The sequence below is a fragment of the Chinchilla lanigera genome, unplaced genomic scaffold (assembly GCF_000276665.1).
Source record: "Chinchilla lanigera isolate Chin_1 unplaced genomic scaffold, ChiLan1.0 scaffold00023, whole genome shotgun sequence".
NCBI lineage: Eukaryota > Metazoa > Chordata > Mammalia > Rodentia > Chinchillidae > Chinchilla > Chinchilla lanigera.
This window is the reverse complement of record NW_004955424.1, coordinates 28,051,525-28,061,439: the sequence shown is the minus strand read 5'-3', so window position 1 is coordinate 28,061,439 and position 9,915 is coordinate 28,051,525. Positions and strand designations below refer to the sequence as shown.

Here is a 9,915-nt window from a genome sequence, read left to right as displayed (position 1 = left end):
AGGGCCGGCGCCGGCTTCCGGAACAATGGGAGCGCTCCCGCTGCCGCCTCGCCCGCGATGCGCCGCCGTCCGCAGTCGCCGCCGCCGCCGCCCAGACGAGCGCAGGAGAGAGGCCGGGTGACTCTCCGCCCCGTTTGGCGTGACTCACCCTCCCCGGCGGCGAGGACAGGGCCTGGCGCGGGACGGAGCGAGCCAATCGGCGGAAGGATGGAGAAAATGGGCCGGCAGCCCGCCCAACAGCGAGGGAAAGAGCCGAAGGTGGGCGGGGCCTGTGCCCTTCCTCTCTCTGACCGGCTGGTGCTGACTTGGCGGGCGGGGCTTAGAGCCTGAGCGCTGCGCCCCTACCCCGGGTGGATGGCGGTGGGGTGGGGTCTCGGCCGGGTGGGCAGCGGCGATCTGTCTGCTTTAGACTCCCGCGAGAGGGGTAGGCCCCCCCGGTCCCGGGGGTTTGGACGGGTTCCGAGCGAGCCGGAAGGGCGTTAGCCTGGGGGCTGGGGATGGAAACTTTCCTGCCGGAAAGGAAAAAAACCGAACTGGAGAAAGATATTAGCGAGACTATGGAGTCGGACTTGAAAATTCTAAAAGATTTTGAAGTAAAAAGTACTTCTTCAAACTTAAATTCCCAAACCACATCACGACCGCCACCATAAGAGCAGGGGAGGAGTGGGTATTTGTAACTCAGACTCACACAGTCCCAGCTGCAGATTCTGGAATGAGGTAGGCCAGACCGCTGGCCTAGGTGACCCGGGTTGTGGCGCTGACCATCTGAAAGTCAGCTCTTTCCGCAAAGACGGGCGCCACCTTGGCTGCACGCCTACAGGGTAGGAGAATGAGTCATCCAAAACGGAGGACGGGAAGACAGCAGAGTAGAAACAAAAAGATGCCTGGGGAGGCAGACTGGGTTCCCGTTACGTTTCAGTCGCCTTAGGCTGGTGAGTCAACATTTGGGATGATTCAGACTTTCTGGGATTCGGGAAGCCCTGTACTCACTGGTCTGATACGTGAAAATAAGTATGTTCCCCAGTGTGCTTTTTTCCCAAGTTGGAGAATTTAAAGTGCTTGCGGAGCATGTAAGAATCAGCATTCACAGGTATAGAGAGACCTTCTACCTGTCTAATACAACTTTGGAAAACACTGCCTGCATTCCTACTCTGGAGGCCTGGACAGAGCAAGACAACCTGCATTGAGGTTGCTCAGAGTCCTGCGCTCCGTCATTGACTGTTTATGGCTACCAAGCACTCGAAATGTCTGAAAAAGCACGCTGCTGGATATGTTACATTAGGCATATGGAGGCCCCATGTAACTATTCAATAGAAAAAAGTGAACTTAAACTATGGTCTTCAGTTAATAATCATCAGTACTGGGGCTTGGAGTGTAGCTCAGTGACAAGATGCTTAACATGAACAAGGCCCTGGGATTGAGAATTAGCACGATGAAAAATATATAGAAATACATAAAATAATATACACAATAATAATATACACAATAAAATATATAGAATTATTATCAATTGGTTTATCAATTGTAACAAGTAGACCACATCAATGTAAGATGTTAATAAAAAGTATACTGTTTGGGTGGGTAGGAGTGAGAGTATATGGGAGCTCTGGACTTAAATCTCTTTCTCTTTTCTATAAACCTAAAACTAAGGAATAAAGCTGTTAGAGTTATTCACATGTAGTTACAGTAATGTATAACAAGCAAAGAAAGTTTATTAATTTAAAATAGGAAAAATAGAGCAAAATTTCCTGGGAATGTTATTTTAACAGGTTAACTATGAGCAATCTATTCAACTGCTAGCACATGAATTCCACAGAGATGAACTGGCTTTGAGTTTGGTTTTATTTTTCCAGAGGGATTAGGAAGAGAGGCATGTTGGTGTAGAATGTAGGGGTAGGAGATTAATGCCAAATTAAAAATTTTAAATAAAACAGATTCATAAACTAGTCATATTTGAATCTTATAAAAAATGGACAAAGAATATGTCTGGCTTTCAATTAATTTCATATACATATGAAAATATCCTAACAAAATTCTGTAGTATGAACTTGTTCTGTCAGTCACAGCTTAGGCTGTCCAGCACTGTTATGATTGTTCTGAAATTCCTGGTGGGAAGTTTCGCAGAGTTCTAACACATTGTTTGTAAGTTTCTTATATGATATATCTGCTTTCCTGTGTCTCTGTTCCTACTACTACTAAAGTAGTCTCAAGGGAAGAATTTTTTTTTAAAGTGTCATAAAAGAATGATTAGAGGAAAGTGATACATTGACAAATTTAATAGTAGTAGTAAATATCAAGGCAATAATATAGGCACTCTGATGCAGAATAAAAATAGAATTTTATTAATCTCAGTGACTTCTAAAAGAGTATTTGATGGATGAATAGTTTACCTGTTGTTCACAGAATGCTCAACAAAGCACAAAGATGACAATGTTACTGCTATACTAAAATTAAAATGGTTAGTTACATATTACTATAACTAGATGTAAATATTACTCTAACAAGAAGATTCTTGTGGGTACTTCAAATGGTTAGATGCATACTACAAATTCTACATCATAATAATTTAAAAATAATTGTTCAGTGAATTATCTTTAAAAATGCCTTATCAGAGGAAGAAGATTAAGGTTTCCAGATAACACCAGTTAATAACTGTTCTCCCAGAGAACACAGATTTTAAAATGGTAGAATCACAGAATCTCAAGAGTTGGAAGGCCTATAAGAGGTCAGCTTGACCAATCACCCACCTGTTACAGTAGTTCTCTAACAGAAGATTTTTTTCATCTGTGATAAATTTTGAAAAATAGCAACAAACTCTTTGCAACAACTCCCATTAGAGAAGAGGCAGTTACCCTACTGCTTGTGAACTGGACTTGTACCTTTTTGAGCCAATAAATACCCTAGAAGAGTTCGAAGCTGCACCATCAGAGCATTGCAGCTTTCACTCACTCCTCTGGAATGCTGACACTCTGAAGAAGTTCCACTGCTTCACCCTGGAGAGTGAGGTACACATGGAGACAGACCCCGAACTGTCCCAGCCATTCAGCTGGACCCTTGAAATGTGAGACCACCCAAGACTGTCCAGCCAATCCATACAGTCATGAAAAATATGAATCAGGTTGTTTAAAGCTACTATCTTCCAGATAGTTCATTACAGGATAAAAATTAATTGAAATATCATCTAATTTTTGCTTCTATTTTATGTTTTGTTTTTTTGTTTTTTGTTTTTGTTTTTTTTTTGGTTTTTCTCCGGTACCGGGAACCGAACTCACGACCTTGCGCTTGCCAGGCAGGCGCTTTTGCCACTGAGCTAAATCCCCAGCCCTATTTTATGTTTTTTTGATTCACACAAGAAGCACTTGCTAGGTATATCGTCTGTACCAAGCCCTGTTTAAGACAAGGGAAATGCAGCAATAAACAATAAAAAATGTGCTCATACATTTTCAGAAAAGGAAGACTCACTACTTAGGAAAATGGCCCATTCTATTTCTATAACATTATACCTTATTGAAAATGCTTGATACCATAGCTGGTATTCATAAGACAGGGTAAGTGGCCTTGCATCACAAAGCAACAGCTCCTGAAAGAGTTAAAGCCTGATATGTTTGTCCACTTATTGCAATACATGAATTCCACTGTATATTCATCAGTCATAGAAGAAAGATAAAAGGTGGATTCTAGACAAACCTGTTTCAAGACCTATCAACTACAGTTCTTTCACCTACTAAAAATGACTTGCTGATTCAAAGCACTACTGAATTGCCTTCAACTTTTCTGTTAAAAAAATACTGAAACATCATTTTGGCAATCTTAAGCGAGAAAATTAATAGCTTGCTGTTATCCCTATCACTTCACTAGGATTTTAGATTTTCTCAAGTAAACCTTTTTGTGAAATGCAGTTCATAGTTAAGGAGTTAACATCTTGACATACTAAATTCATTCTGTAATAAGAATAAAAATAGAAGTATTATTATATTCTTCAGCTATGCTATTAAAGCATTGACAACTACTGTTAGATCTAAAATAAAACTTTAAACCTTAAAAAGAAATCACACAGTAGATAGATCATAATTAAAAATAAATCTAATCTTGGTCTTTTACCTTTCTTGGGGCCTCTTCATTTTTATTGCATTTTCTTAGCCTATTTCAGTGTGTATCATTTCTCTCATGAAATTTATGTTGACATAGTAAGAAAATTATATTTGAGCTACCAAAAAATTAATTTTAGTTTATCAACACAAATCAAACCAAAATAATTTCTGTGCTACCTTAGATAATTAAAATTTTATTCTTTGGCAGGCATAGTGACACATGCCTGTAAACACTGGACTATGGGAAGCCAAGGTGAGCAGATCAGAAGTTTACAAGTTCAAGCTCAGGCTGGGTAATTTAATTTATAGAGACCCTGTCACAAAATAAAAAAGAAAACGGCTGAAAAGATAGCTCTGTGGGAAGGCCCTGGGTTCAATCTCTAGTATTGCCAAAAGAAAGAGGATGAGAGAAAAAAGGAGGGAGGGAGACACAGGGAGGGGGGAAGAGAAGGAAAAGAAAACTACAGTCTCCCAAATATTCATTCCAATATATAACTCACTCTTCCTGATATTGAAAGATTAAAGTCTGATGCTTTATCTTCAATAGAGATAGAAACTAGATGGTCACTATATTTAAAATAAATAGTACTAATTTATTCTACTGAAATTTATTGGGTATCTATGATTTAGTAATAAAAAAATAAATAAATACACATTTCCTGATGTCCAAGAACATGGAGTTTAGTTTACATAATATATATATGGTATATCTATGTGGGAAGGAGGCAAATTCCAGCTGGATTTGGGGAAGGATTCATAAAAGTAGCTGATACTTGAACTTTTAAGGTAGAGAAAGACATTTAAAGAAAAGGAAATAATATCTACAGAGGCAAGGAAAAATGAAACATCTGCAAAAATTCAAGATATAGAAAGACATCTGGGATAGCTGAAAAAGTAAGAATTGATTGAAAAAGAAAAAGTAAAACCAAAAAATAAGGCAGATACAGACAGTAAAGTTACTCAAATGTCATGCTAAAGAGTATAATCATTATTTTCTGATGAGGACCAGCTTGACACGATACAAGCAGGCAATAATTAATAAATTGGTAAAAAATACATTGAGAGTCTCTCCTAGGCCTACATGACTTGTGGCAAGACCTCCTGGCGGGCTTAAGAATAGATTAATCTTTTAGCCAGCATCCAGAGCCAAAGCTGGGAAACAGCCTGTGAAGTTCTGGTGCAAAGCAAGATAACATGGCAGGCAGCTGAGGACTGGACACCTGCAAATTCTGTTTAGCTCAGCAGTCACAGTGAGCAGAGAATCAGGTTACTAGTTAACCATGATCTGTTCCTGTGTACTTTTCCAAATGCACTATTCCTCAATTCCTGCACCTTGACATATCCGCAGTTCACCGCCCCCCCCCACTTCCTGCAGCCCAATCACCTAATAAAGGCCAAAGGCACAATGCCTCATGGTCCTAGCTTATCATTGGGCTTTGACCATCCTGGTGCTCCTTGTGACTAAAATATATGTTTTGTCTGTATTTTATTCTGTCATCATGCCTCTGAGCAGGGGCGTGCTGGTTCTAGGCCTGGGCCCCAGGAGTTTTCTAAGAGATTTTTCTAGACATCACCAAGCACAATGGTGGAATGACTTGATTGGTAATTTACAAAAATAACACTGGTGAAAGATAGATTACGGGTGCTAGAGTGAGGGAGAACTAAGACACAATATTTTGGGTAAGTATTGCTCAATAACTTTATTATAGCTGCTGTACTGTAGTTTAAATGAAACATAATTACCATTTTCAGTTCAGTGGGGGGAAAGCTGATGAAAGCCTAAATTAATGGCATAGAAAATAGGAGATAAATTTGAGAAACATTTAAGAAGAATTTGGTGACTAATAATATGGAGAGCTGATGGAAAACAGTGCAATGCTGGATGACCTAAGGTTTTAGATATATTAAACTTGAGTTGACTGTAGAAAATTGGGTTAGAAATAGCCTGAAAGCAACAGAAAAATCAAGGCTAGATTTAGGAGAGAGGTGTAATCTGGAGAGCTGGTACCAAAATCTGTTAGGTTTCATGAGTCAGGGTTTGGGGGAGCTGGGGGAAAAGGATGGCCAACTAGGTTGATGGATACTTCCTGCTACCTATAGAAAAAAAAAAGAAAAGCCAAGAAAAGAACCTTAGGAGACATCAATATGTAACACTTCAGAGTGTAATCTCTCCCTGCCCCTGCCCCTGCCCCTTGCCCTGTCCCAAGCTGGAGAATCTCATTCAGGGCCTTTACACATGCTATGTAAGCATACTACCACTGAGCTTGTTATAGTTTCTGTCTGGATGTCCCCTCAAAGCCTCATGCAGTCACGGGGTGAGCTTCTAGAATTTATGATTGATTCATGGTCCAGTGTTGGAATTATGGATGTGAGTGCTGCACCCGCCCTAGGGCAGGTAGTTTGCATACAGTGTAAGTGAGGGAAAGAGGCTGCTTACCACTGCTCCTGCCTTTGGCTCTTGTTACTTTAGCTATTTTCCCCCCTCCATAAACTGTTACCCTCTGCTATGTCCCACTCTGCCTTGGAGACAGCCAGCTATGGACTAAAACCTCCACAAACTGAGCTAAATAAACCTTTCCTTACTTAATACTGGGCATCAGGTATTTTGTCTCAGCAACGGCAGAGAAGTAACCAAGACAGAGCTACATCCGTAGCCCAGTATGTATTCTTACCATGTAATTTCAACATAATCTTTACTTTTTCTGAGCAAATAAATATTAAAATTAAAAATAACTTTTTAAAGCTTCTTTTGTATGACCAGTTCTTTAGTTTTTAAATGAGTGCTTGAAAAACTTTATCAACCTTAAATATGAAACTCAACTCAAAAATAATATTCCAGTAAATACTCAGTATAATTATATTTAGTACTAAGAAAAATATAGCAGTAGGGACAGGACCAGTGATGCAAACCTACAGATAATCCTTAAACCCTCATTAAGCTGGTAGCTTTAGCTTCTTAGCCCATAGCAAGTAGAACTGCCTCATAGACCTTTGCCTGTTCCTGTAACTATTAACTAATGAAGAAGCTAATGGGAAGGGAAAGGCTGGAAGAAAAGCAATATGAGAATGTTGAGTCTCACTAAATTATAGACTTAACAAGGTAATACATTATTCTCTAATATACTGCTCATTACTTGTGAGCTATATGATTTTTAAATCAACAAACATAACCTTCTTATGCACCTTGTTTTCTACCTTTTCTCAGAAAACCTAGAAATGCTATAGGATAATACCTGACCATGATTTTTTCAAACTCATGTTCCTCTTTTTTTTTGTCTTTTTGAGACAGGGTATCACTATGCAGTTCAGGCTGGCCTTGAGCTCACTTTAGAGCCCAGGCTGGCCTCGAACTTGAAACTCATTTTCCTCTTATTACTAGAAAGTTATTGCAATTTAGAATTTCCATTTTATCTTAATTTATTGTCTTAAGTAGAATTTTTTCATGTCCAGTGGTAAAAGCAAGTTGCAAATCATTTATGAATGATAAATGCTAGTTACTCAAGTTAAATATGATGTATTGTGGTGAAAGGACTGTGATTGCTAATGAGCCGATTACTGATGGTCGGCTTATGATCCCCAACCGTGCTGAGTGCACGTGGTGCGGGGTGTGGGAGGCTCACCCGAGGATGGTTACCATCAGCTGAGAGGCAGAAATGGAAAGGGATAATGAATTTCTCCTGTGGGTCTGAGTTATGTTCTGGGTTCCAATAAAAGGCCATTGAGATGGGTGATCGGGGCTGCTACAGTCCCAGAGGCTGCGGGCCCCCTGATCACAGACTTTTGCCTCTTCTGTTTTCTTATCGTTTACCTTTTCTTATTCATCCGCAGGCACCTTGTCCTCAGTACCTGTCACTACAGATGATACCAACATTGTATCATGTGTTCACTGCCTTTCCATCCAAAATCCTGTCAAAATGTCAGTAAAGCAGTAAAAATCATATAAAACAACAAGGACAAAGAGAACCAGAGAGAAAAAACAGTGAATAAAATCTTTCAACACATTTTTAGAAGACAAAAAAATCAGATGGAGGGGATGTTACTGACTTAGCAGAGTGGAGGAAGTTACAATTTAAATATCTCTCAAGACAATAGCATTTAGAAACAAGGCAATTTGAGGCACAGAAATCCTTAGACACTCAATCTTTAAGATATCAGGATTGAAAATAAGTGGATTAAGTGAAAGTAGGACCCCTAACCCCCTATACCCACATCCTGCTGTCAGAAAGCCTGCTGCAAAAATAGGCACAGTGGGGGGCTGGGGATTTAGCTCAGCGGCAAAAGCGCTTGCCTGGCAAGCGCAAGGTCGTGAGTTCGGTTCCCGGTACCGGAGAAAAAAAACCAAAAAAAAAAAAAAAAAAAAAAAAAAATAGGCACAGTGGTGTGCACCTGTAATCCCAGCACTAAGGGAAGCAGAGGCAGGCAATTTGTAAATTCCAGTCCTCCTGGGCAACTGAGTGAGAACTTATCTCAAAAAATAAAAAGGATTGGTGATATAATTCAGCAATATAATGTCCTTGGGTTTGGTCCCCAGTACTACAAAAGAAAAAAAAAAAGCCTACAGCATGGCTTACACATAATCCTGCCACCCCATCATTACTGCTCCCCTGACTTCTTCTATGTCCTATGCCTCTTTCCCCTGGAGACAGGAAAATGGAGACTTCTAATGTGGAGAAAAAGTTGCCTTGGTATTTGGGGGTTGATTGGTATTTGGGGGTACTCTAATAAGAAGACCTCATCAGCCCTGAAGTCAAGCCTATCAGTCTTCCCTTTCTTCTCACTGAGATTCCAGTCATTTGTTAAAATGCTGCACTCATACACATAAAACAGCAAAAAGAATTACAAGACATTGACAAAAACCTTGAATTAAAAAAAAAACAGAAATGAGACAGATACATTCAGACAACAGAATGAAAAACTAAATAATATTTCAGGAAGATACTACCTCCATGAAACAAATGACACAAAAATTTAAAAATCAGAGAATACAAAAAAGTTCACAAACTAGAATTACTGTATATCTTCATAGCAACATTATTCTAATAGCCAAAAGGTAGGAAAGACCAAATATTGTTTACAAATAAATGTTTAAACAAAATGTGATATATACATACATATTATTCAGTCTTTAAAAGGAATGGAATTCTAAACCCAGGTGTAGTGACAGATGTCGGTAAATCCAGGACAATGGAGGTTGAGGCAGAAGGATTGCTGTGAGTTTGAGTCCAACCTGGATTACATAGTGAGTTCAAGAGAAGTCTGAACTACAGTGTAAAACCCTGTGTCAAAAAATAAATGAAGGAAGGAAGGAACAGATGAATGAACAAGAGATGAAAGCTGATACATGCTACAAAATAGATAAAACTTGAAAGCACAATGCTAGGTCGAATAAACCAGGCATTCAAGGACAGATATTATATGACTCCAATTTTTTTAGTTAAATAAATAGTTAAATAGAACAGTTAAATAAATAGAGCAGAAAGTAGAGTAGTGTAAATCAGGGGATAGGGGAGGGAAGGAATGGGGGTTAGTGTTTAATATGGATCAAATTTCAATATCATATGATGAAAAATTTCTGGAGCTGAATAGGGTGATAATTGCAGAGCAAGGTGAGTATGCTTAATGCCACAGAACTGTACACTTCAAAATGGTTAAAATGGTAAATTTTATGTAATATATTTTACCACAGAAATTTTCTTTATAGCAGTTTTTAAATTAATAGACATGTTGAAATATAAACTTGAGGAAACTCCCCAAAAAAGAAAACAAAACAAGACATTAGCAACAAACAAGTAGAAAACATGATCATCTCAATAGATGCAAAAAA

At 39.1% G+C, this 9,915-nt stretch overlaps 1 protein-coding gene across 1 annotated transcript in view; it reads right to left on the bottom strand.

Annotated features, from left to right (window-relative positions):
* The window catches only part of Rtn4 (reticulon 4), a gene marked incomplete in the record, with an annotated part of 64,493 nt that extends 64,399 nt beyond the window's left edge, over positions 1–94 (bottom strand). The window contains 1 exon segment of the mRNA XM_013514627.1: positions 1–94.
* Positions 95–9,915: the final 9,821 nt, after the last annotated feature.